The sequence below is a fragment of the Ictidomys tridecemlineatus genome, chromosome 5 (assembly GCF_052094955.1).
Source record: "Ictidomys tridecemlineatus isolate mIctTri1 chromosome 5, mIctTri1.hap1, whole genome shotgun sequence".
In the NCBI taxonomy this organism is placed as follows: Eukaryota; Metazoa; Chordata; class Mammalia; order Rodentia; family Sciuridae; genus Ictidomys; species Ictidomys tridecemlineatus.
Window position 1 is genome coordinate 1383801 of NC_135481.1, and position 27742 is coordinate 1411542.

The window sequence follows — 27742 nt, forward strand, 5'->3', positions numbered from 1 at the left end:
TTTATATCATGATGGTTTGGATATGCATTTCACTAACAAAGTTGTTGAGCCTCTTTTCCTGTATTTATCAGGCATCATCTACATATTCTTTGAAAAACATTCCACTCACTTTAAATTAGAATATTTCACTTTATTCATGAATTGTTGGAGCGTTTTATATTTTCTGGGCTATAGCTATATCTTTTGCAAATGTTTTCTCCCATTTGGGGGAGGTTGTAATATTTTACTTAGAATCACAAAAGCTCTTTCTTCATTCATTTGTATTATGTTGTTATCTGTGAGAATTTTTTTTCATGTATGTCATGAAGATTTGTTGGTATGTTCTGTTCTGTAGGGTTTGGAGTTTAAGCTGTAACATGTATGTGTGTGATCTCTTTGTGTTAATTACATATATGGTGCGAGAGAAGAGTCCAAACTGCATGTAGATATGGATATTCACTTGTTCCGGCAATATTTGTTGAAGAAAGTATTTTTCCATATTGAATTGTTTTTGCAACCTTTTTCTGGGGGGTGCTTATTTTTGTTTCTGAGAGATGAAGCCTTACTGTGTTGTCCAGGCTAACCTCAAATTTGCCATCTTCCTGTCTTGATCTCCTGAATAGCTTGAATTATTGGCATTCGTCACTATGCCCACTTGTCTTGGCACCTTTGAAAACTAGTTCTTCATGAATATGTGGGTTAATATTAGACATTCAACTCTATACCATTGATATTAGTGTTTATTTTTATACCAGTGATACAAATTCATGAGTATGCTCAGTCTGTAAATATTTATATCATAAATTATGAATCTACTACTCCAACTTTGTTCTTCTTTTTTAAGAGTGTTTTGGTTATTTTAGATCATTTCAATTTCCTTATGAATTTTAAAAGTAGTTTGCCAATTACTGCAAAACTATGAAATTTAAAAAGGAAGATATAATTTCTATATAGATTTCATTGAACTATATATATAAATTTGGAAAGTATCACTATGTTAATATTTAAATTTTCTGATCAACAAACATGGAAATTTTTCCTATTTTAAATTTATTTAATTTCAAAATATTTTGTAGGTTTCAGTCTATATAGCTTCCACTTACTAAATTTCTTCATAAGTATATTTTTTAATATATCTAGTTTTCTGAGTTTTATTATTACTGATCGATAGTGTGAAATTGACTTCTGCATATTACGTACTGCAACATGACTGATCTTGATTTTATTTTGAATTATTTTAGCAGACTATATAATACTCTCTATAAAATATCATATAATGTGAAGACAAATAGTTTGACTTCTTCCTTTCCAATGTGAATATTAAGTATGTAATTTTCTTGCCTAACTGCCCTGATTACAACCTACACTAATAGAAGTAACAGAGGAGTTACTGTGCATATCTTTGTATTTTCTAATCTTGGGAAAATTGCTGAGACATTCACACTAATGTGTTTTTTTTTTTTTAAAGAGAGAGAGAGAGAATTTTTTAATATTTATTTTTCAGTTTTCGGTGGACACCAACATCTTTCTTTATTTTTATATGGTGCTGAGGATCGAACCCAGCGCCCCGTGCATGCCAGGTGAGCATGTTACCACTTGAGCCACATCCCCAGCCCCTAATGTGGTTTTATAAGAATTTTTTTTGGTGGATTCTAATTTTAGGTTAAGAAATTTTTCTTCTATGTCTAATTTCTTCAGTGCTTTTTATCATAAATGAATTTTGCCTATGTTAAGTAGTTTTGTACATCTTTGAGGTGTTCATCTGGTTGTTGTTTACTCTATTAATATAGAATATTATGCTCTATTTTTTAAAACATGTTGCAAATTTGCATTTCTGAAATAAATATCTTCAGTCATAATGTTAATCCATTTTATATGTATGGAGGGTTAAAACATAAGAGTAATCTTAAGGTATGTTCAGAGTCCTCTAAGTCTGGACTTTCTGTACTTTAGGATAAGAATGGTGATTCCATTCTAGCACAAGACGGGCACCCTTAACATCTTAACATCTCCTGCCTTTAAGAAACAAAATGGATGTAAGAATGATCTTGTACCTGCTGTTTTGCAAGTGCCTATAACTTAAAAAAGTCAATAAACAGGAGTTATGTATTTTTTGATTCCTGCATGCTATTTCTGGAATTTCCATAGAATTTTCACATGTTAAAGCTGACTTGGTGCCTGTGGAGAAAAAAGAGTAAATTTAGTATCTGAATAGTAAGAGATCTTCAAAGCTAAAGAATGCAGATCAGAATGAGAATGAATAAGCAGAAAGAACAAATCAAACACATTTTCCCCATGCTCTTTTAGATCACTTTCCCATCCTTGGGAATGGGTCAGTACAATAAAATGGTTGAAACCTATTTATATGATAGGTTTTATCTTTTCCTTTAAAAGGTACAGATTAGACATTATTTGTTCAAAGCAATTTATATAATAATAGCATTCTTCACCCATGGATACACCAGTTTCATCTGGGTAGGCCAACAGTGTCCAGGGCATGAAGATTTTGGAATATGACAGATCCTAATGTATTAACTTCGATTGGAGTACTTCTATTATTTGAACTGTGATATTAGGCATTGTTCTAGCACAATGGAAATATTTGAAACTGACTTTTCCAATTTTTAGATTTGATAGCGTGGGAAAAGGGGTCTCAAAACTGAAAAGAAATTAGAATCGTGATACACAAGTGGTTTTTGTTTTTGTTTTGGTACAGGGGATTGAACTCAGGATCACTCGACCCCTGAGCCACATCCTCAGCCCCATTTTGTATTTTACTTAGAGACAGGGTCTTACTGAGTTACATAGCACCTCACTATTGCTGAGGTTGGCTTTGAACTTGCGATCCTCCTGCCTCAACCTTCTGCGACTAACCTGATGAGAAGTCAGTAAGGGTTAGTGAAACTTCATTTGAAAGAAATTCCACAATGGAGAGCCAGAGAAAGAATGGAGTAAATTGAGATGGGCAGTGTCCCATTAGCTTGTAATTAACTAGTATATAGGGAAATATAATGGGAAATGGGGTGCTTTATTAAAGGGAATAGTTTTGTTATGTTGTTATTGTTATTTTACATGCACAGATGCTTTAAAAAGGAAGAAAATAGGGGGACATATAAAAAAATGTACATATTCAGGCCCTTAATGAGAAAGTAGAATTGAATGAGTAGTTACTCATCTCAGAATGGCTAATAAGGTTCAGTGGACTCTGAGTGTTTAGTATTGATAGATAGGCAACTTTACTAATATGAAGTCTCAGGAAAAAAAAAAAAACAGAGCTGAGCAACCAGTTCCCACATATTACTCACTAATATGGAAGATGTGATTTCCCATAACCCACTAAACCACCTGTGACCAGACTTCACTGAGGCTGGCATGACCAATGGAATTCTCAGAAAGATGCCAGAGTCAGACCACATCATGAGACAAAAACCCTGCCACCACATTCCAGCCTGAATAGAAGACAGCGATCAATGAAAAATGGCTCATGTATATGAGAGCAGAACTTGGTGTTAAATTAATTGACCTTGGTGGTGAATAGGTACAATTTCATACATCTTAAATTATGAATTATGAGTTTTTTCTTGTCTCAATGTGTTCATCAGCTATAACATGATTAATTTTAAAATTGGAACAAATAACTTGCATATCGCAATTATTAGAAAACCTGTTAGTATTTGCAGATACTGGCTTAATGGTCAGTACAGACCGGGGATTAGTCTACAGATTTTATATATTATTAGTTTACTCATAGAGCATCTCAAGATGCAGGTACTATCTCCACTCTTATGGTCCAGTTCTGTATCTGAGAGAACATCTGAAAGAAAAGAATCTTGAGCTTGACTGTGTCTGTTGTCTGAGTCCCTATATATTTTAACTATTAGAGTATTTGGTGTTGAGGGTGTAACTCAGTGGTAGAGCTCATGCCTCCAATGCACCACAAACAAGCTGTATGTTTTCTAAGTGGCAAATACTTTGCAGATCTATTTAAAAAATACCCTAATCCTGAAGTTATTTTATATATAATAAATGTTATATTAAATTATTTTCTATATTTAGGTGTATGATCTGTCTGAAATTAATTTCATGTTTAATATAAGGGTAAAGTTTAGATTTTTATTCTCAAATGGATATTCAACTTCCTACAACACACACAAATCCATCCTCACCTCATTGATCTTTTTATCAATTTGCATATATATATATGTGTATACACACACACACACACACACACACACACACACACACATGTTCCTGTTTTTGAGATCTCTATTTTTACTGGTTTATTTATGTACATATAAAATAGTCTTTTTTATGTCAGGAGTAAAGGGACAGAGGGGCAGAGAGAAATCCTAGGCTCATGAATCAGTAGTCCCAGCGATCTTGGATGTCCCTACCTGGACTGCAGGTTCTTGTACCTTGGGTCCTTCTTAAGAGGTAGGTGGGATTCGTGGATAAGAAAATTCAGGACCCTACTCAACCGCATCCAGCATGCCACACATCGGAAGCTTTGAGCAGTCAGACCGGAAAAGGGATTAAAGGAGTTCCGCAGCTGCGCGCCAAAGGAACCCCGCCAGCAAAGGAGGAGTGGCAGCAAAGCCTCAGGAGGTGGCGGAGCCACCGGAATCTCTGAGATGCGGAGGATGATGGCGCTGGATTGGAGGTAGGGAGTAGGGGCTGCTGGCTGGCTTTCCCTGCAGACAGACACATCTTCTCCTGTGTGTATCTGCATGACCTTATGTGTAATGCGGTGTTCATATACAAACCTCATTAATTTTCTTGTTTCTCAGACTGTTGCTGCTATTTTGTAGACATTCTTTCTGTCACGTGGTCTCTTACATTGCGTACGTATTTATGTACTTGAATTTCTTAATTATTCATAATTCGCCAAATTTATCTATGTAATTTTAGTTGACAAATAATAATTGTGTTTATGGTGTAAAATTTATGCTTTGACATATATATATATATACATTGCATTACGTTTTATTTAAGCTAATTATTGTATAGAGCACCTCACCAATTTATATACCTTGTGGTGATGAGATTAAAATCTATTCTTATGCAATTTAAGGTTTATTTATTATTATATATTTAAACATATATAATATAGAGAGATTGTGGTGCTGGGGATTGAACACAGGGCCTCATGCATGCTAGGCAAGTGCTTTAACATTCACTAACATTGAGCTACATCCCCAGCTCTCATTTTAAAAAAAAATAGTTATACACGGACACAATACCTTTATTTTATTTATTTATTTTTATGTGGTGCTGAGGATTGAACCCAGTGCCTTACATGAGTTAGGCAAGTGCTCTATCACTGAGCTACAACCCCAGTTCCATCCCCAGCCTTCTTGTAGCAGTTTTAAACTATGCAATTTAGTAAAGTTGTAAACTTTCCCTGTGTTAGTGTGCCTTTGCTCATTTCTAAAAATCATTATGTTGTCATTTAAAATGTAGAGCAAGAATATAGTTTAGAATATTGTGAGTACCCTCACAATTTTAGACATTTCATGTTCTGGGAACCAGTAAGTTATCAATATTCATTCAGCGATTCTAATTGCTTTAATTATTACTTTTATGATTTTTAAAATAATATATCTTCTATTTATTTTGGATTTAATTTTATTGTTCTTCTTTTTCTGTATTCCAAAGATTGAAATTTAGATGATTTACTTAGCTCTTATATCTTTGCTAATATATACATTCAGCGCCATGCATTTCCTTCCCAGTTCTGTTTTTTTAATGTTCTTTTTAGTTGTAGTTGGACACAATTCCTTTATTTTATTTATTTATTTTTATGTGGTGCTGAGGATCAAACCCAGTACCTTGTACATGCTCTACTGCTTAGCCACAACCCCAGCCTCCCAGTTCTGTTTTTTTTTTTGTATTAAATTTTGAAGACTTGTGTTTTATTTTCATTCACTTCAAATTTTGTTTTCTCTTAAGGTGTTTTCCTTCATCAACATGTTATTTGAAAATGCATCATTTAATCCTCATGCATTTTGAGATTTTTCAGTTATCTTTTTGCTTACTCTTTGATTTGTAACTTAAGTCCATTGTGGTCTAAGAGCATACAGGATATGATCTCCATTCTTCTGAATATGTTATTTGGATCAGAATGTAGTCTATCTTGATGGATGTTCCATGTAACAGTAAGTAGAGTATGTATGTGATTGTCGAAGATACTTGTGGTTTTCAATTATATCCTACTGATTGATAGTACTATTGGTTTCAAATGTATCTTTACTGAAAATATGCCTCCTAGATCTATCCACTCCTGGTAGAGGGTGTCGGTATTTCCAAATATAATAGTGCATTCATCTTTTTCTCTTTGTTCTTCTATCAGTTTCTGCCACATATAGTTTGACACTCTCTTGTTAGATACATACATATTTTTAGTTTTTATATATTTGAAGTTCATGTTTTGTTAAAGTAGGATTTGAAAATCATAATTATGAATTCATCATTAAGTTACTATAGGGAATTAATTGCCCTAAAGCAATTTCCTGTAGTCACAAATTCAATCTTACTCTTTTCCAATTACTAATCTTTTTACTATATCTATACTTTTCCAAAGTGTCATATAAATTGAATTATGAAATATTTTTTTCTTTCATTTTTTTTTCATTTAGTGACATGCCTTTCATATTTATAAAGCAAGTCTGATATTGATTTAGATTTGCATTTCCCCAAGACAAAATATTTTTAGTGGCTTTGTGTGCACATTGTATAACTTTTTGCAAAATAGTTTATTCAAATAATTTATTTTTCAATTGTGATATTTTCCTTTTTAGTTTTGATTTGTAAGTTATGTTTATGGATTCTGGAAAATAGACCCATGGTAGCTATATGACTTGGAAAGATTTTCTCCTATTCTTTTGAGGTGTCTTTTATAAAAGTTTTTTGATCATATAATCCTTAATTGTGATAAATTTCAATATATCTATATTTTTCTCCTGTTTCTTGTCCATTTACTGTTTTAATGTTTATCTTAGAGGATATTTTTTAACTGAAGGCCACAAAGATATATTTCTTTTTCTCTACATAATATTCCTATTTAGCAATAGTATTTGTGTGTTAGGTGTATAAATGTCTATCCTTACAACAGCCCCATAAGACTTTAATACTATGCCTTTAAAGTAATTTTTAAAATCAGAACCTATGAGATTACCATGCTAACTTTGTTATTCTTTCTCAAGATTATTTTTTCTGGTCTGGATATATTACATTTATATTATAATTTTATAAACAGATTATCAATTTAGTAAAAAAAAAAAGAATGCCCTCTTGGATTTAAATATGGATTGCATTAAATTTATAGAACCACTTGGAAGTTATTACTATCTTAACAATAATATGCCTTCTAATTAATGAACATCAAATATTTCCATTTATAATTAGTATTTAATAAATTTCAATAAGTTTAGTTCATTGTCTATAAACTATACTTATTTTATTAAATTTATTCCCAAATTTATTACTTTTACAATGCTATTTAAGGAAGAATAGTTTTGGGATTTCCTTTTTAGATCATTTGTTGCTACTGTATAGAAATGCAATGGGTTTATGTGTTTTTATCTGTCCTGAAACATTACCAGACTCATTTTTACTTCTAATTGCATTCATTAATGTCCTTATTATTGTAAATATAGAATAATGTCATTTGCAAAGAAAGTTTGACATTCTTTCTAATCTTTATGTCTTATATTCATTTTTTTCTAGTGTCATTGTCCTGACATCATCTTCCAGTAAATATTAAAATGGTAAAAGTGGACAATCTTGACTTGTTTCTAAATTGAGGAAAATTTTGATTTTTTTCAGATAACAAATGATTTTATATGAGATTTTTTGTGTGTGACATTTTAGGTAAAGAAAGTTCCTTCTATGCCTAAATTATTTTGAGATTTTATTATAGAGTTTGGATTTGTTAAGTGCATTTAAGGAAAAAGACAAACTACTCTGGGAGCTAAAAAGGCAAAATTTGCTCAGACTCATGCTAAAAAAAATATGTGAATGTTTTCATTTTATGACTTAATTTTTCCTATTAGTATGTTTACAAAGTCATTACTTTGTGTAGACAGAACACTAATTTTCCCAGTCTGAATGCAGAGACCAGCAACTTCATTACTATGCAGATGTAAGCCTCATTATATTCCTCCATACAAGATACAGACGTTATCTACAGTTCATAATTTCATCCATCTCATTTCTGTAAACATCCATGTGATATTTCCTTATTCTAATCACTTGTAATGTATGCAGTATTTTCCTACATTTTAATCAGCAATTACCTGAAATTATTTTCAGTTCTCAGCAAAATAAAAACATTTAAATTGGGTACATTTATGTATTTCAGGCAGCACATATTATTGTAACACTGACTTATGGAAGAAGAATTGTGGTCTTTTATCCTCTATCATATTCTTAGAAAGTTTTCATGCTTGTGACTTTTTCAGATTTCCATTTTGTTGATTAGTAAACAACTTATCCATCTTCATATTATTGACTTGATCCATGATTTAGGGATGAACCCTTGACAGTCCTCCACATAGTTTAAGTATGAATAGATGTTGAGTGTCCTGGTTAATGAAGATGGAATTCCTCAACTGGTGTTGAACAGGGATTTCTTCGCCTGAAACCATCAAGAGAGACAAAAACAAAACAGTCTAGAAACAATTCAGGACTCCAAAAGGTGTCTAGGAGTTGTTTAGAGCCTTCAGTGTGGATAAAATAATGTCAGCATGACTGTGTAGAGAGGGGCACATTCTTCTGTGAAGGAACATTTCTACAAGTGCATCTCTGAGACTCAAGAGCATGGGTCTTGGGTGCAGGTAATAAAATGGTCAATAGCATGTTCTAAAAGCTAATCTGGTGGGATGGAGACATTAATTCATTAATAGTGATATTTTATATGTAGTTCGACTGTGTATTAATCGTGGTAACTTGTTTTACCAAGATGGCTGCAGCTATTGCCTCTGGAATTCAATATTGTATAAAGATAATTTTAAGGCCAGATATTAGTTAAAATAAAATCTGAAAATGTTCCACTCATCCTTAGTATTAGAGCATGGCACCAATTAAATAATGTCACTACATGTAAAGAGCAACCTTGTATTCTATACATAGTACTTAGAAGTGGCATTTCTATGATGAAGGATGGAGACAAGATAATCAACAATGTAAACTGGAGGTTTTCTAGAGAAACAAATAAAAAATATAAGCTTTTCTGGTTTCTCTTTCTTTGCATGATAACTGTGTTCTGCTCTCATAAATTGAAATTGCTGTCTGCATTATTTTATAATTTGATGACTTCATGTGCCAAATGTAGATTACAAAGAAATGACAGATTGTTGTCCAAATGAGATGGTTTAATCTTATAACCTATTTTTACTTGATACCTAAAAGTTTTCTCTTCATCTTTGGTCTTGTTGCAAAATAGTCATTTATTATAAGGTCCTCTATCTTTATGCAGTCAGGGATTAAATAAAATGGTTGAAAGTCAAGTTTGTTTAAATGACCTCTCCTTGTGTCTTTGCTCTTTTGTTTTAGACTACTTCCAGATATCTTCAACTCATGTCTCAGTGGAGTAATGGCAACCTGTGTGGAAAATGGCATGATGCCTCTCTCCTGTTCTTACCAGTGGACGTGAAATTTGGTACTTAATTCTTCCAGACTCTCAATTCCATCTTCTTAAAACAGAGTGTCTTCCAAAATTTATGTCAATATTCTTTGGGGCAGTGGTGCGATTAGATTGTTATAGTGGAACATCTTTCTCTTAGACAGGGCCATACATATGGGTGGCCCATTCAGCCAAGATTTTTCTTTCCCAGAGACTACCAGTAAGATCAATGTAGTATGGTCCAAGTGTTAAAGAACTAGTAACAGATATAAAAAGAAGGCAGACAAGAGGATCATCAAAAAGATGGCTGACAGATGGGAACCTTTAAAACAGACAAAGTTGCACATGCAAAGTCAGGGCAGGTAGAGGAATAAGCTACTGCAGCTGGCTCAGATTCTTCTTACCATCATTGTTGGCCACATTCCTAAAGTCAGAAGTCTAGGAGTATGGGCCTTTAGGAGGAGTAAAGTTTAAGTCAGAATATTGAACACTCCTTGGTTCCGAATAACCAAGAAGATCATCTTTTTAGTTTTTTGTCCTTTTATCCTTGCATAGAACAATACATGAAAGTAGAATTTTAATCATCTTGCTTTTAGTGTAGACCCAGAAACAAAGCAATCTTAAACTTTCCAGTGATCAACAATGTTTTAAAAATTACAAATGTGTATCCTTTTTGTGTTAAATCTGATTTTCCCATTGTTTTAGAATAATTTTTATGAATTTATTACTTAATACTTGTCTTTAGCTTTTTTGGTGCTATATATGCAATTTAAAAATGTCCAAAATGTTACAAACATATGATCATTATGTAAAGATTGAAAAATACAGTTAAAGAAAACAGTCGTGTCATCCTCCATTATACCACTTAGATATAGTATCCTTCAATGGATGGCCTGTTCTCACTGACTTTAAAATCTTTTTTTCTTTTTTTGGTGATATTCTGGATCTAACTCAGGACATGCTTTACCACTAAGCCATATACCAGGCACTCCACTTATTCTAATTTGTGCAATTTTAACTTAGGTTACTCATGAAAACCAAGTTTAGTTACCATTTTAAGCCAATTTTATGTTGAAGAAAAATCCCAGAAGCAATTGACATTAAACATTTTATAGAAAACAACACCCTTCATTAGCTGATCACCTAGGAAAAAATGTGTGGATTAGTAAATTCAACAACATTTTTAAATTTTTATCTCTTTAATCACTTTAATTTATGTGAAATGAAAGGTATTTGTATCCATTCTTTTAATTTTATGAGCACTCTTTATTTTTTTAAAATATTTATTTTTTAGTTGTAGTTGGACACAGTACCTCTGTTTCGTTTATTTATATTTATATGGTGCTGAGGATCGAACCCAGGGCCTGGCACATGCAAAGTGAGCTCTCTACCCCTGAGCCACAACCCCAGCCCCTTATGACTGCTCTCAAATGTCAATTTTTGGTGTTTTTCAAGCACACATGTAGACACAGATACAATATACCAGTGTGCTCACATGTACATGAAAATCGGCAGAAAACAAAGACTTTATTGCTTTTTGCCTGTATGACTTCCACAGGTGGGATAAAAAAGAGTTATAAGGATTTATTATAATAAATAGACTGTCAGATTTAGCCCTTTAGAAATTAAAATAGAACCTTGTGAAGTTTGAAACATTGGGAATGAAGTTTTGTTAGTCATGGTGGATGTTGAAGTCAAAGGTTCAGCTGGCCTTGCCTCCTTGAGGAGGCAGATTTACTGCCACCATCACTACTGTTTATTTTCCTGCCTAGGACTCTTCAAAGGAGAAGATGACTTCTTTTTCTAGTGTATTTGAGAGCTTGAACAGCTGGCCTCTGAATAAAAACAGCAGAAAGAAAAACAGAGAGCAATAAATAGACAAAATAGGACTAATTGGTTCAGGAGAAAAGGTGAATTTATCATAAAAAATTGAGCTCAGAAAAAGATGAAGACAAAAAGTTAACATGGTTATTATTACTCTAGAAGGGGCATGCATAAAATAACTTTATCAGACCACAGTTGGATCCGATTATAGAGTCAGCCCGGATATTTAAACATGTGAAGTCCTTAGAAAAAGGGTTTTTAAGAAAAATAAAACTTGCAAGAAGTTTAACATTGCTTTTCTTGCTTCTCCTCTTTCCTGGGAGCTCAGCCTATATTCAAGCTGTGTGTTCCATGCCCCCCACCTTCCCGTTTAGAGCTGTAGTTTCCGCTCTGAACTGCCTTGGAGCTTACTAAGCTACTACCTTAGCCCCTTCCTTTCCTGTGCAGCTGCAGTTTCCACTCCAAATTGTCATGGAGCATACTTATGATGCTCTGAGAGGTGATAAGACTCTCTTTCTATCCAGAGGGATACACCTGACTTGGGTCCTGGAACCTACCTTTTCCTGTGGTCAGTGGATCCTGGTGAGTTGGTCTGTCCTTCCTCTGAGTTCTAGTTGGGGTTCAGCCATTCTGGGGGAACTGGAGCATCAGCCTAAAGGAACCCAGAAAAGTCTTCAGGTGGTGTGCACTCTTCTGTCAGTTCTGGCGCTCCCTCTCTGCCATCAAATCAAATGGCAGTTCCAAGGACCTGAATAGTTGGAATCCCACTGGGACCTCTGGAAAATGGTATGGCAGTTACACTTAACAAGAGACCAAGCATCACTCAGAGGGTTGGAGAATCCGGGTTTTTTATACTGGCAGACCCAGATGAGGTGGTGCTCTAAAGATCTGGGCCCTGAGCTGAGGTAACATGGGGCTTTTATAGGAAATTTGACATCATTTCTTAACCATTACAACATTGGTGGGCTTGGGTTCTTGGTCTACATGACCAAAGACCATGCACAGGGAATTTACGATAAGTAGTTCCCAGGTGTAGAACAAAGACATTAAACACCTGTGTCACTGTGAAATGGCCTTCACCATAGGGAGCAATAACTCAAGATGACTTGAGTTCATCTCCCTAACAGCTAAAGTTCTAAGAATTAAATCAATAAGATTTTAGTTTAGTCAGCAGTTAAGTGGCATAGTAATGTATAATTTATACTAGCAGTTAAGTGGTGTAGCTATATTCCTACAGAGTTTAGAAAGGTACAAAGTATAGTAAAATCAACCCTTTCCATAGGCTTTGGTTTTTCATCATTGTTCTTATATCTTCATTTTATAATCAAGTCTGGTATCTGTCACACCACCTTTCAATTTTGCTTTTCCTTTACTGCCTCCTTTTTGTGTTGTGAGGAGACCAGGAATCACTGCCAAGCTCCTTTCAGTCATCTTCTCCATTTATTTAAGGTATTGCTTTTAAGTTTATTACCTGTTAAAAGTTCAATATATATACAGAGTAAGCAAAGAGTATAACATGTATGTTAATAATAGCATGTCTAGGCAACATTTGTTGAAAAAAGTAATTTTTCATATTGAATTTTCTAAGCAATCTTATTAAATTGGTTCACTAGAAATGTAGGGAATACTTTTTGGACACTCAACTTGATTTCATTGAAATATTATTTGCTATACCAATACTGTAATGTCTGTTTAGTGTAAGACTATAGTAAGTTCAGATATTAGGATATTTAACAAATTAAGTACTCCAATTTTGTTCTAAGATGGTATGATAGTTCTAGAGAAAGTTATTTCCATGAGACTTTCAGAATAATTTTGTCAACTACTGAAAAACTTTTTAAAGAAGCAAGAATTTTCATAAGAATGATATTGAATCTATAGATCCATTTGGAAAGTATTGCCATCATAACAATATTAAACCTACTGAGTGATGATAATGAATTTTGTTAATATTTGTGTTGGATTTACTTAATTTCTTTAATAGGTTTTTGCAGTTTTCAGTGAACATACCTCATACATACTTTGTTGAATGTATGCCTAAGTATGTATTCCTTTTATAATATTAGTAATGAAATTATTTGCTGTTTTTAATTTTTAATTATCGCATATTAATTGTACATATTTATGGGTTTGATGAGATAATTTGATCATGTATAAAACATGTAATGATCAAATCAGTGTAATTAATATTTCTTAGTGTTGGAGACCATCCAACAGCCCTCTTTTACTTTTTTTGAGATATTGAATTGTCATAAATTATAGTCCCCCTACTGTGCTATAGATGAGTAGAACTTATTACTCCTATCTAAGGAGTATTTTGGTAATTGTTAAACAACCCTTCTCTGTCTCTGCAACCTGCTACAATTCCTAACCTCTAGAGACCATCATTTTACATTCTATTTTTATGTGATCAACTTTTTTACTTCCATATATGAGTTAGCCTTCATTGTTAGATTAATTAATAGCTATTATATAGAAATGCAATTAATTTTGTACTGACCATATTTATACTGAATAATTTACTGAGCTTGTTTTTATATTCTAATCTTATTTAGTGATAACTTAGGATTTTATATACGCATGCCATTTGCAAATTTAGGTAGTTTCACTTTTTCCTTTCTAAACTGTATGTCTCATATTTTATTGTGTTAGATTTTTGTCACTATATCCACAGTACCTCACGGGCACAACTTATAGGAGGAAAGGATTTGGGGGAGCTCAAGGTTTCAGATGTCTCAGTCTATAGTTAGCCAACTTCATTGCTCTAGGCCTGAGGTGAGGTATAGCATCATGGTAGAAGGATATCACAGAGGAAAGCTACTCAGCTAAGGATGTCCAAGAAACAGAATTAATGACGTCCAAGAAGGAGAGAGCGGGGGGGGGGGGAGACCAGAAATAAGACATAGTTAGAGGCCATACTCCATCTATATAGTTACCACCCAATAGTTTATTTAAGTTACTAATCTATCAAACAGATTAATCCACTGATGAGGTTACCGCTCTCATAATCTAATCATGTCACAACTAAACATTTCTGGATTGCCTAACATATGAGCTTTTCAGGAGATGTTAGGTATCCAAACCATAACATTTATTTTTCTAAACTGACTGCAATGGCTACATCATCCAGTAAATTAATGTTGAAGAGAAATGGCAAGAGTGCACATTCTTATCATACATAATCTAAGGGAAATTACTGAGACTTTCATGATGCTCTATTATATGAGCTTTTCATAGATTGCCTTTTTAGGTGAAGAAATTTCTCTTCTATGCCTAGTTTATTGGGTGTTAATAACATGAATGTATTTTGGTTTTTGTCAAAATAATTATTGTGTATTTCTACAGATGGTCATTTGTTTTTTTTTCCTTTGTCCTATTAATATTTTGTATTAAATTATTTTCTATGTTGAGCCAAACTTTCACTACTGAGATAATTACATTTTATCATAATTAATAATAGTTTACATGTGCTTATTTGTTTTGGTGGTATTTATTTAAGGACTTTCCCTCTTATGTTTATAAAGCATATTGATCTATAACATCATTTTTTGGTAAACTCTTACTATTTGTGATATCAGGGTAAATTGGCCTCATAGAATGTTTCAAGAAGTGTTTTTTCCATTGTTCAGGGTCCAGTTCTTTGAAGACTATATAATGGGTTATTATTAATTCTTTAAAGGCTGTGAAGTCTTCACAACTGGTGCAGCATTGTCTCCTAAAAACAATCATGTAATCTTGGAACGGGATTCTTCCCACTGAGATATCAGGAAGACTTGGTCTCTGCCATTATCTACATCTGGATTCTTGACATGAGGAACTGTGGGTAATGTCTGTGAGGCTTCGAGCCCCTAAGCTATGTGACAATATGCAGCAATGAGTAAGTGGTACAGTTTTCAGTTAACTCTAATGAGGTATTCTGGATAGATAGTGAAATGAGAATATGACTTTAAGTGGAAGTCCTGGTAAAATACAAAGAGTGTCTATAGTTCCATTAATAGTTTTGAACAAGTATTAACTTCCAAGTTTTCACAAATACACTATCATTATGAAACATGTTAATAGTATACGAAGCTGATAGGTATATGAAACTATAAAAATTCTTGAGACTTACTGTAAATCTAAAAATATTTGAGAATATTTTATATTATTATTTTGATGGAAAAAAGAAAGCCACCCTAAAATAGAAATAAACCAAAAACATTAGGTTCAGGCGCTAAATGGATACTTAGGGAGAGAATACCAAAGCACCTTCCCTTATTATCATCTGCTCCAAATACAAGTCCTTCAGGAAGACACTTCATCAAGCTCTGGGGACTCTTTTCCCTTCTTCCTCACTGGCTCCTCATTACCAAGTGACTGGTTTTAACATCAGTAATACTTCTTCAAAGATGAGTTCCTATGCCTCACATACCCTGAAAACCCTGTTTTTACATATTGTCAGTAAATATATCTGTAACATCCCACTAATTTTTTTTGAAGATGTGATTTCAGTGTATTAAAAGCCACTGTTGAGAAACATCAGTGTCAGGAAACAAATCATCTCTGCATTCAGAAGTGTGTTCTTGGAGAACAGAATTCCCATTTTCTGTTTTAAAAAGATTATCTGACATTTAATGCTTTGAGAAAAACCCTCTGAAAATTAAATTTTTCTAGTAACCCAAGGAAGGTATTTTGGGGGGCCATATTGTTGATAAATATATCCTGTAATCATATTACCCATTGTCGAACACAAAGCACAGGAAAAGTATTGCCATGATAGCAGGTGAGCAGGAAAAATGTATATGTGTGTACGTATGTATGTATGTGTATGTACGCGCTACATACATAAATAGTTAACATTAATTAGTAGATGTGATAGTATGGTGATTTAGATCAACCCCTACTTATACCAACCTCAAAATTAACTTTAAATCACCACATATCTGAAAGGAGAGGGCAGATATGTGCTACACATATTTTGTGCATAAGTGGAGAAACCCTGGTAGGAAAAAAAAAAGCAAAACATAGAACACAGTGTCCCCAACTACCATGTTGTGATCTAGGAGTTGGACACAGGCTGAACATGTGCTAAATACATAAAGACTCCCACATCAGGGAGGACTATCTGCTCTGTCTATTGCATAGGGCCTTACTAAGTTTCTGAGGCTGGCCTCAAATTTGTAACCTTCTACCTCAGTCTCTGAGGTGCTAGGATTACCGGCATGTGCCACCACACCTGGATCCACTTATTTTCTATGTTACTTAGGTCAGTCTTCTTTTTCCCCAACTTTCAAGTGAGATTGTTTTATATGCTTGAATTAAAACTATATTCTCTCTGCTTTTATCTCTGAGATCCCCTAAACTACTAAATAAGGTTTGTAATTTACATATGTATAAGTAAAATCTATGTTTAATAAATATCTGGAGATTTTTGTTTTTCATAGTTTTGTTATGAGTACTGTGGATTGAACCCAGGGCCTTGTGTTCTGCCACTGAGCTACCTCCCATCCTTTTTAAAAAATTTCTATTCCAAGTAACTGAGTGTTTAAATCACCTTTTTTGTTGTTGTGACTAAAATACATGAGTAGAGCAATTTTAGAAAAAGAAAAGCTTATTTGGGGGCTCACAGTTTTAGAGGTCTCAGTCCATAGACAGCTAGCTCCATTCCTCTAGGCTTGAGGTTAGGCAGAACATCATGGTGGAAGATTATGGTAGAAGGAAGTGGATCACATGGTGATCAGGAAGCAAAGACTCTACTTGCTAGATACAAAATATATACCCCAAAGGCACATCCCCAATGCCTACCTAATCCAGCCACACCCTACCCATATTCAGTTAAACTCAGTTAATCCCCATTAGGGGATTATTTCACTAATTGGGTTAAGACTCTCATAACCCAATCATTTCACCTCTCAATATTTTTGTATTGTCTCACAAATGAGCTTTTGGAAGACAACTTCAAAACATTTCACTGGGTACTGAAGTTATAGGCATGGACCACTACACCTGATAAATTCTGTTTTTAATTGATATATTATTATTATACATAAAAGTAGAATTTGTTGCAATCATACTCAAAACATAATTTGTTTAATTTCTTTCCATGGTTTTTCCTTTCACTTTTATAAAAACAATAAATAAAAAGAAAAAAGACTAGTTGATGAGCAGAAGGGGAGAAAGGAAAGGGAAAGTACTAGGGATGGAAATGGAGCAAAATATGTTCGTTTATGAATGTCAAAATGAACCCCACTATTATGTGTAATTATAAGTCACAAATGACCAAAAAATCAGTATTATGTATATGATATATATATATATATATATATATATATATATATATATCTTAGAGAAGAATTGAAAAATTTCACCACTATAAAGTATTCCCCTGAACTTAACCTATTGATCTTTGTTTCTCCTAATCCCTTACAAATTGCTGATCTCTTTACTGTGTCTTTAATTTTGCCCTTTTTAGAATATCATAGAATTACACAGTATTTTGCCTCTTCGATCTGTTTTTTTTAATTTAGAAATATATTTTAGATTTTAAAATGTGTTTCATTATTTTAATTTATATTTCTCTAATGAAAATGGCAGTCATTTCTTCTTTGAAAAATATGTATTCAGATAATTTTTCTGACTTTAATTGGTATTTTTTTAGTTTTTAGATAATGTTATATGTTTATACCAATCAACCCTATGACTTACGACTTGAAAACATTTCTCCATTCAGGTGTCCTTTTATTTTTCATGGTGTTCTTTAAATCACAAATATCTTAATTCTGGTGAAGTTTAATAGACATATGATTTTTTTTCTTATCTTACTTTTGTGTTCAGAGTCATACATTAGAACACATTGGGTTACCTGGTCCTGTTAAGATGTATTCTTGTGTTCTCATGTATGGGTTTGGCCTATTTAACACTTAAATTTAGATATATGATTAGTTTTTAGTCAACTCTGTAGATGATATGAGATAAAAGGCCAAATTCCATGGGAACATACAATTGTCTCAGTAGTGTTTATTGAAAAATATTCTCCACACTGAATTATCTTGAAAACCTTATAAATTCAGTTTACCATAAATTTAAAAGTTACTTTTGGAACACTCTATTATATTCCATTGATTTATATGTCTCTCCTTATTCTTGTACAACAAATTGTGATTAGTACCACTATTGAATTTTGAAATTAGGAAGTATAAATATACTATGCCAACTATCTTATTCTCTCTCAAAATTGTTTTGGCTTATGGATATATTGCATATATGTATGAATTTTAGAATCAACTTGGGCAAGTAAATGTCACCAAGGATTGTATTATGGTACATAATAGTCTATACATTAACTTGAAAAGTATTATCATGTTATCAAGCTTTCTAAGCGATTAGTATCATATAGTCCATTTGTGTAAGATTTTACTAATTTCATTTAATAAGTCTAATATTCAGTGTACACATCTTACACTTTCCTTGTTAAATTTATTCATAAATATGTTGATATGTTAAGTGGAATTCTGAGTTTCATTTTAGATATTAATTGATAGTACATAGAAATGATATTGATCTTTCTAGGTTGAAATTAGGCAACCTTAGTGATCTTTAATGCAATGTCTAATAAATTAGAATAACTAGTTGTTTCTGTATACAAGATTTATGTAATTTATAAACAGAGAATAATATGGCATTGTTTCTAAATTGAATGTCCAATTTTTTTTTCCTAGCCAAATTGCTGTGATCACTACCTCTGGCACAATTTTGAGTAGAAGTGGTAAGAGTGGACATCCTTGTTTTGTGTCTAAACTTGGGGAAATTACTCAGCCTTTCAGGAAAACTCAATTTTTCATGGATCCTTGTTTTGTTGGAGATATTTTATGACTAATATATTGCAAGATTTTATCATGAATGCTTTGTTTTTTTGCTTTTCTGGGGATTGAACCCAGGGACACTTTACCTCTGAGCTACATTGTATATTTAACTTTTTGTTTTGAGACAGGGCCTTGCTGAGAATCTCACTGAGTTGCTGAGTCTGGCATCAAAATTGTGATCCTTCTGCTTCAGCCTCCTGAGTTACTGTAATTACAGGTATGTTCTCTCACACCTTGCTTGAATGGGTTTTGAATTATAGGTTAAGTACTTATTTAGCATCTTTTGAGATTCATGTGGCTTTGTGTTTTATGCTACTAATATAGCACATTGCATTAATTGTTTTTGCATATTGAAAGAAAAGTGCATTACTGAGATTAATACCATTTATAAAAGAATGTAGACAGTTTTGCTTTGTTGAAATTTCCAAGTAGTATTATATTAGTGTATTATATTACAAGTCAATATTTTGAGAAGGGTTTGCATTTGGAATTAGGCTCACTGGCATTTAGAGCATAAATATTTACTATTCTTATAACTTATTTAAGTGTTCTTTTTTACCAATGTGAGGTGACATCATTTGTTTCTTGTGATTAATTTCATTCTAAAACCTGCTTTTTTGGAAGTAAGAATAGCTATTCCTGCTTGCCTTTTTTAAACTTACCTTCTGTGTACGTCTTTACCTGTGAGGTAAGTCTCATGAAGGTAACAGGTAACTGGCCCTGTTGCTTAGGTCCTCACTAAGTTGCTGAGTCTGGCCTAAAACTTGTGATCCTCCTGTCTAAGCCTCCTGAGCTTCTGAGATTATAGGCATGTACCACCATGTCTAGCTCATCATATTTTTTGAGGTCCTCTGTTTTTGCACATATTGGGATGGCAATCTCTTCCTCTGTTATTTTAGGAGTTTTTAGTGAATAGTTCTGCGTTTATAATAAACCTGGGGTTGGGATATCTCTTAGCTTCTACATATCTAATCAACATAATCGAAGTATTCATTTCAACTCCCAGTACCTCTTTGAGAAGAGAAAGTACTATCAGTAGCAGTGGTAGTTTCAGAGCAAACCATACATCAACATTTTGTAAACATTATTACTAATGGTCTCTACAATTCTATTGGCTAAGGAGAAATGTGAGTATGAAATAATATAGAATAGATTATAAAGATTAAGCATAAGTGATAGTGCACTAATTTCAATGGGAAGATGAGATAAAAATAAAGTAGGAAGGAAAAAGTGTGGGGATACAAAGGAGTTTTTTAGTTGCAAGTGACACAAAATTCTGACTAAAACAATATCTTGTGTTTCTAATCTTGAGAAAATGACAGAGACTTTCATGATATCACATAATGCTATTTTTTACATGATTGATCGTTTAGGGGAAGAACATTCTTTTTTGGGGGTAGGTGGTACTGGGGATTGAACTCAGGGGACTTGTCCACTGAACCACATCCCAAGGCTTGGCTTGCTTTTTTTGTTTTGAGACAGGGTCTCACTGAGTTGCTTAGCAACTTGCTTTAATCATGGAGCAAGCAGACACTGCACAGGGCTTTCTGTCCTTGTCTTATTGCAGAGCAGGGCTAGGTGCACTTCCTAGCACATGTCCCCAGCAGCCCATTTATTCTTTTTGTTTGTGGTGAGGGTAAAGGAGAGGGGGTTTCGGTGATTTGGGGGTAGTAGTGGTCCTTCTGGAAGTTCTTTCTGACTAGATTCTTAAGAAGTCCCACAACCGGGGAGTTTTCTCAGGTTTAATTGGCAGGTGTCTGGGCCTGAAAAGATGAATGTTGGCTATATGTGATGCAGCAGGTCAATAGTCTGCTGAGGACTCCACTAGATGGCTGCAGACCTCTGGCTCTCTTTTCTTTTCACAATTTGGATATAGGCTGTTTGCGCTGTTTTAAGGACCATTCTGTTAGCATCATGGTTTAAATTCTGTCTTTTCAACTCTTTTTTAGTGGGTGATCTTAAGAGATATTCTGCTTCCCCCTTTCTCTCTTTCTCCTTCTGTTCTCCCTGCCACTCTTCTCAACCCCAGGTTTTGGTTTGGTGTTAAAAAAAAAACTCTGAGTTTGCTTTCTACTCCTCATCTTCTTCCACTCTCTCCAGGTTTTCAACTTTAGAGTCTTGGAGCATTTACTTTGTCATACATGTGCCAATTCTGGTTTTTCTTTGCTGTCTCCTTTCTATGTTGGGAGTAGTTCAGTACTTGCTGGCTAGCTCAATTCTACCATCTTCCCAACTCTCAGAATGCTCTATTTCTTGTTATTGCCAGGGAATGTACTTGTAGTTTCCCACTGATATTCCCACTGGAATGTTTTATTTTTTTTCTTGTTTTTTTTTTGTGGTTGTTGTTGTTTCTTAAGAGTGCAATTTTTTACTTCTGGAAATGAGAAGCTCAGATGAATGTCAGTAATAACAGGGAGCATAAATAGTTTCACAATTAGAAAATATATTTTTCAATCAGATTTTATTTCTCAAGAATTCAAAAGACAACACTTGCCTTCAAGCCCTTTATAAAACCCTGTTATAATTAAATTTGTCAATTCTATATTTCGTCTGGATGATTTTTTGAACCATAGTTTGTTAGATTTGCATTAAATAATGTTGAGATATTTTTATTTATAATTTGCTTTTTAGTTTCCTCACTAGTGGCCATAAACTCTACCCTAGCCTGATTGGATTAGTCTGAGTTTGGTCCTATGTGTTTACAATGGGTCTTTCATGGTTGTTGCAGTTTAGATATGAGGTGTCCCCTAAAACCTCATGTGTAAGTCAGTGCCCTAATGTTCTGAAGTATTTTTCATATTCTACATTACTATAAGCTTACACTGGAAATTTGTTTTATTCATACATGAAATAGTTTGTAGTTCATTTCTTCCTCCCAAGCTCCTTAGTGGAGGAGAAGAGGTCTACAATGATCAAGTTATGGGAGCATTAATCAGTATATCTATCTACTGATGGATTAACTGAATGGTAACTGTAGGAATGTAGGGTATGGCTGGAGGAGCTAGATGAGGGGGACATCACCTTTTATCCAAGGTTAGGGGAGCACTTTCTGTTTGTTTCTCTCCCCTCTCCCTCCACCTTCTGCCCTCCCTCTCCTGTTCTCTCTTCTTCCTTGTTCCATGTCCTGATGTCCTGGCTGCTTTCTTCTGCCACACATTTTCACCCTGATGTTCTGCCTCACCATGGGCCCCAAACTATGGAGTTAGCCATTTGTAGACTAAACCTCTGAAGCCATTAGCCAAAACAAACCTTTCTTCTTTTAATTTTTCTTGACACATCTTTTGGTCACAGTGATATAAAAGCTAATCCATATGATGGTGTGCTTCTTTATTCTGCTGGATGACCTTATGCCACAATGTCTCACCCATGTCAAGGTTCATTCACAGAGGAATCTTATTTATATAAGAGATATGCTTTTGGCTTTGGTATAATCAATATTCACTTTATTCCTAACCAAAATAGACACTATCTAGGAGAGCCTTACCTGGAAAAGCAGTTACTTTAAGGGTGTCGGTAACATGAAGTACAGAGGGGGCAACACAGATAATTCATTGCTAGATCTCAGTGAGAAGTGGACAGACAGCATGTCCCACAAAGTCTGTGAGATGTCAAGAAGTGAGATATTACCCCCAAAACAGAGGAGCAGTGAGAAAAGAGAGAAACAGAAGACACCAGTGAGCTATAACCTTCATATGGCACAGGATATTTCCTGAGCAGGTTTCTCAGGGAGAGTCTTAATTGGTGATTTCCAGGAAGCAAGCACATTTTATGTGGAGTCACCCTGTGTATGAGAAGGGGTCGTTGGGATCTCTCATCATCCATGTGGGGAATGGGAGCCAGCAAACCAGTAAAGTACAACATCTAACATGTCCCCAGGAAGTGGTCACCATGAGGTGGTTGTATAGAGTGATATAAGATAAATATCTATATTACTATAAGCTTATACTAGAAATTTGTTTTATTCTTATGTGAAATAGTTTGTAGTTCATTTTTTTCTCCAAGCTCCTTAGTGGAGGAGGAAGACAACTATAATCTGTTTCATGGATGACTAAACTAAATTTCTGATATGAACAAGTTATATATGTATTCAAAATGGATGAAAAAACAATATTATTAGCATTGACTATATTTAAATAGGAAATTCTAGTAATTCACTAATAACTCTGTCTTTATTTCCAGATGAAAGGTAAATGGAGTTGGTCAACTTACATGAAATTATATTTTAGAATATTTTCTCAGTAATTGATAATATGGCAGATGAGACATCATAAAGCCTAGAATCATGAGAAATGGTCAGTCACAGAGAAAGTGAAGTATTCCATCAATCCTACCAGGTACATGTCAAATTCTTTCTAATATAGATATTTCCAATATAGATATCTTGAAATCGACAATATAGAAACACTGTTGGCTAGAATGCATGTCTCACATGTTGTGATTGTGCTTTGTGCACACACATGAATTTGGGCTGAAACTTATTTTTTAAAAAAATAAATTATAAATCATCTTTATCTAATTGCTACACACACACACACACACACATGCACACACGCACACACGCACACACGCACACACATGCACACACACACACACACACACACACACACACACACCTTGTCAACTTCTGATTATACTGTAACATCATACCTTGCAGAAGTGGTTTCTATAGATTGGAAAGAAACAAGCCTCTCAAGAAATGCCCAATCACCAGTGATTCTGATTAACAGAAAGAATGATAAGATGGGCAACATCATTGGTAAGATGAGTTAAAATGTGATTCAGGAGAGTTTTATCTCAATGAAAGGATATTATAATACCTTTATTAATATAATGTATAATAATATGATCAATATGTGTGTTTTTTTCCATCTCAGGTAAACATAGGAGTGATTCAAGATAAATATCTACATTACCGTAAGCTCAAAAGGGTTATTTTCAATAAATTTGAGATAAAAGTTCTAAGATACCTGGGCATTATGGTGCATGTATATAATTTCAGCAACTTGGGAGAATGAGAGAGGAGTATCACAAGTTTAAGGCCACCTGGGGAAGTTAAACCCTGTCTCAATATTAAAAAGATAGAAAAGGACTTGGAATATATTTCAGTGGGAGAGCACCCTGAGTTTTTGTTTTGTTTTTTGTTTTGAAGGTGCTAGGGATTGAATTCAGGGTCTCACACATGCTAGGCAACTACTTTACTACTGAGCCATTCTCCAGCCCTTAATTCCCAATATTGTAAAAAAAAAAAATCAAAGTTATAAAAGTTATTTGTCAGTTTAAAAAGTTTTACTCTTTCATTTTGAATAAAATGCATTTTTCAATTGATTCAAATGAAACATCTTGCAATTAGAGAAAACTGTCACTCTATTGAATTGTGTACTTCTAAATGTCAGCAAAACCCCTACAAGAAAGAAAAGGAGTTTACTTCAGTCTGTGTCTGGTCTTTGCTCACACTGAGTATGTTTGATAATTGTTCTTGAATGTGGTTACTTCTTAATTTTAGTGTAATAATGATCACTACCCCAAAGTCATGCATATATTTTGCTAAATTACATACTAAATACTGTATTATATTGTTTTAAAATTTAGGTCTAGATCTCTAGCTAGAAATGATGTTGTGTTATATGTGAATTTGGAGGGGTTATTTCCTGTTGGTTATTCAATACTCTACATCACTCTGTGAAAATTAGTTAATATTAAGAATAATGATTACTGAATTAATAATGAATAATAACATTTCTTGCGATTAATTTCCTTAAATGTGCATGTATCAGTTTTGAGCAATCTTTTTAAAAATTGATTATGTTTGTGCAGAATAACTGTCTTTTACTAAGTTACTTATAGAACCCAATTTTTTTCCAAAGCTTATTACATTCACCACCATGTTACTCTGGAATGAAGAAACAAAGAGTACAAAAGTGCCAATCTGCATGTACAGCAATTTTTCCAGTGACCCAAGAGAAGGGATCACAGGTAAATGACAAAGGTCAGGTGAGCAGGATCAGGCATGCCAGGTAAGCTCTAGCAATAGGTAATATGGATCACTGAGAAGGTCTTGAAGGAACATTTCAGTATTACACACACATACGTATTCACCTGTGCCTGCATGTCCTCTTCCATATTCTGTGATATACTCACAGAAACCTCATAATTCTCTCTTGTGTCTCAGAGGACAGCATTTGTTTTGAATTTAGTTTTTATTGCATGTACTTTGTTACATTATGGATGTACCACTAGCTATTTACCTAAGTTTCTTTTAGGAAGATTATTCACAGTTAACTGTTCACCACCTTAGTAAGCAAAAGAAATTTCCCTGAATTAATATTATTTTATTTGCACTGATTTTTGGGAGTGATATATTTTTTTGATAATTTTGGATGCATTCATATTCTGCAAAATATTAAGTTTTAAGTCATTTGAAAATTGTTTTCTTTCTTTTATATTCTTTGCAATATTATGTCATTCTCTACATATGTTGGATTTTAGTTTATTCATCTTTTTCTAGGATCCAAGGTAAAAATTCAGATGATTGGTTTTAGATCTTTCATATTTTATGAGACATGCATTCGGTTTCATACATTTTCCTCTAAGCTCTGCTTTTCTTGCATTCCACAATTTTTGATAAAGTTTCATTTAATTGTCATTGAATTCATTTAATTCAAAGTATTTGAGAGTTTTTTGTTGTTGTTTTGGTGTCAGGGATTGAGCCCAGCACCTCTTAATCACTGAGCCAATCCCCAGCTCATTTTTAATTTTTTTTTTTTGAGACAAAATCTCATTAAGTTGCTCATGATTTCCCTGAAGTGCTGATACTGGCTTTGAACTTTTGATCCTCTGCCCTCAGCTTCCTAAGACCCTGGGATTAAAGGTGTGCATCACCATGCCCAGCAGAATTTTCTTCATGATTAACATAGTATTTAAAATTGGTTATTTTATCATAATGAATTTGTGTAATTTCCACTTATTTTTTAATTTTTTCATTCTAGTGTAATTTCATTGGGTCTTGTAATAAAGACATTATTCCTCGGCAAAAATAAATCCCATAGGATAAGAATAATCCTGTGCATATAAGACTTATTAGATACATGACTAAATTTTGCCATCATGTAGTCACCCAGTCAAGATGATAACCATGCATTTAGTTTGAGTTCTGAATCATCAATCATGGCCTCCTCCTGGACTGCTTTTATAGATTCAGAAAGTCATTTCCTGGGCTTTCAGGGATATACATGTAGCTTTTATGATAGTACAAGTTCCCCCTTGGGTTCCCATGAGAATGTCTAATGCTTTTTGATATTAGGGAATCAGAGATCCATGATAGGTGATCATACCAGAAAATATAGATGAAAACCCACTTGTGGCAAAGATTTGCATAATTAGCAAGTCGACTTAATATCTTTATTATCCCTTCACCCACTGATACATCATAGTCATCTTCAAGCATCTTGGGGAAACCATAGCCACAGGTTGGTGCCATGTGACCATTCAGTTCCATTTGGTGTCCGGCATCTCCCAGTCTCCATGTCCAGCATGTTGCAAACCAGACATTTTCTTGTAAAATTGTAATGTGGTGGCAAGTTTGTTCTGAAATTTGTCTCAGAAAGTATTTGAAACTTGGCCATTGGTCATATGATTGATTTCTTTTCTGAACAGAGTGGAACAGTTTTGACTCAGTGGGCCTGAAATTGGCATAAAGCATTCATATTTATCCCAAATCCAGAAATGTCCATCCTTGTATCTATGATTGTTAGGTAACACTTTCAAATTTTTAGGTAACACTTTCAAATATTTTATCCTTGATTCCTTTAACTTAGGTTTGCTTAGGGACTACATCTGGGATAAGGGTCATGTGAAAGGAGTAATTTTTTCCCGTGGCCTGGTTTTCTGAGAAGTGTTCATTATAGATTAATCAGTTAAATTCAAGTTGTGGTGAGAGTTAGTAATAGTATTACTTAGTATTTAGTATTTTAATTGACTTTTAAAAAATAAATGACAGCAGAATACATTGCAATTCTTATTACACACATAACAGCACAATTTTTCATATATCTGGTTGTATTTAAATTATGTTCACACCAATTTGTGTCTTCATACATGTACTTTGGATAATGATGTCCATCACATTCCACCATCTTTGCTAACCCCTACCCCCTCCTTTCCCCTCCCACCCCTCTGCCCTATCTAGAGTTCATCTATTCCTCCCATGCTCCCCTTCCCTAAGAATACAAAGGCAATTAAAACTCTTCCTATCCCAGTGATCCCTATCATTTTGGTAGAATTTTGCATATTTTCTGTGGACTCTGTTTCTCTCTTAAATATCAGCTTCAGATTATCTACAGTTTGGAAGGAGAAGTCCCTTTTGATCTTTTTCCTGTCTGAATCATCAATGGCTCTTGGTGGATCTTGTTTCATCCTGTGTGATGATTTCATCATATCATATCATATCATATCATATCATATCATATCACATCATATC

The 27742-nt window shown here is 33.9% G+C and overlaps 1 protein-coding gene and 1 long non-coding RNA gene across 7 annotated transcripts in view; one reads left to right on the forward strand and one right to left on the reverse strand.

Moving 5' to 3' along the window:
- Positions 1-1458: 1458 nt before the first annotated feature.
- On the reverse strand, positions 1459-4510 carry LOC120886753 (uncharacterized). Its single transcript, XR_005729857.2, has 2 exons — positions 4374-4510; positions 1459-2157 (listed from the first exon to the last, which is right to left on the reverse strand). It is a non-coding gene; the product is annotated as an uncharacterized LOC120886753 (long non-coding RNA).
- Positions 4511-4517: 7 nt separating this feature from the next.
- The window catches only part of LOC110597028 (uncharacterized), a 251601-nt gene continuing 228376 nt past the window's right edge, over positions 4518-27742 (forward strand). For 2 of the 6 annotated variants that reach the window (XR_013438619.1, XM_078049094.1), the window contains exons 1-10: positions 4521-4639; positions 9532-9637; positions 11950-12007; positions 15105-15244; positions 19123-19169; positions 19395-19483; positions 23446-23600; positions 23921-24022; positions 24141-24180; positions 25131-25239. The gene's annotated coding sequence lies outside the window, so the exon portion shown is untranslated. Of the gene's footprint in view, positions 4640-9531; positions 9638-11949; positions 12008-15104; positions 15245-19122; positions 19170-19394; positions 19484-23445; positions 23601-23920; positions 24023-24140; positions 24181-25130; positions 25240-27742 lie in introns of all 6 variants that reach the window. The other 4 variants (XR_013438620.1, XR_013438622.1, XR_013438621.1 and 1 more) reach the window with 4 other exon arrangements.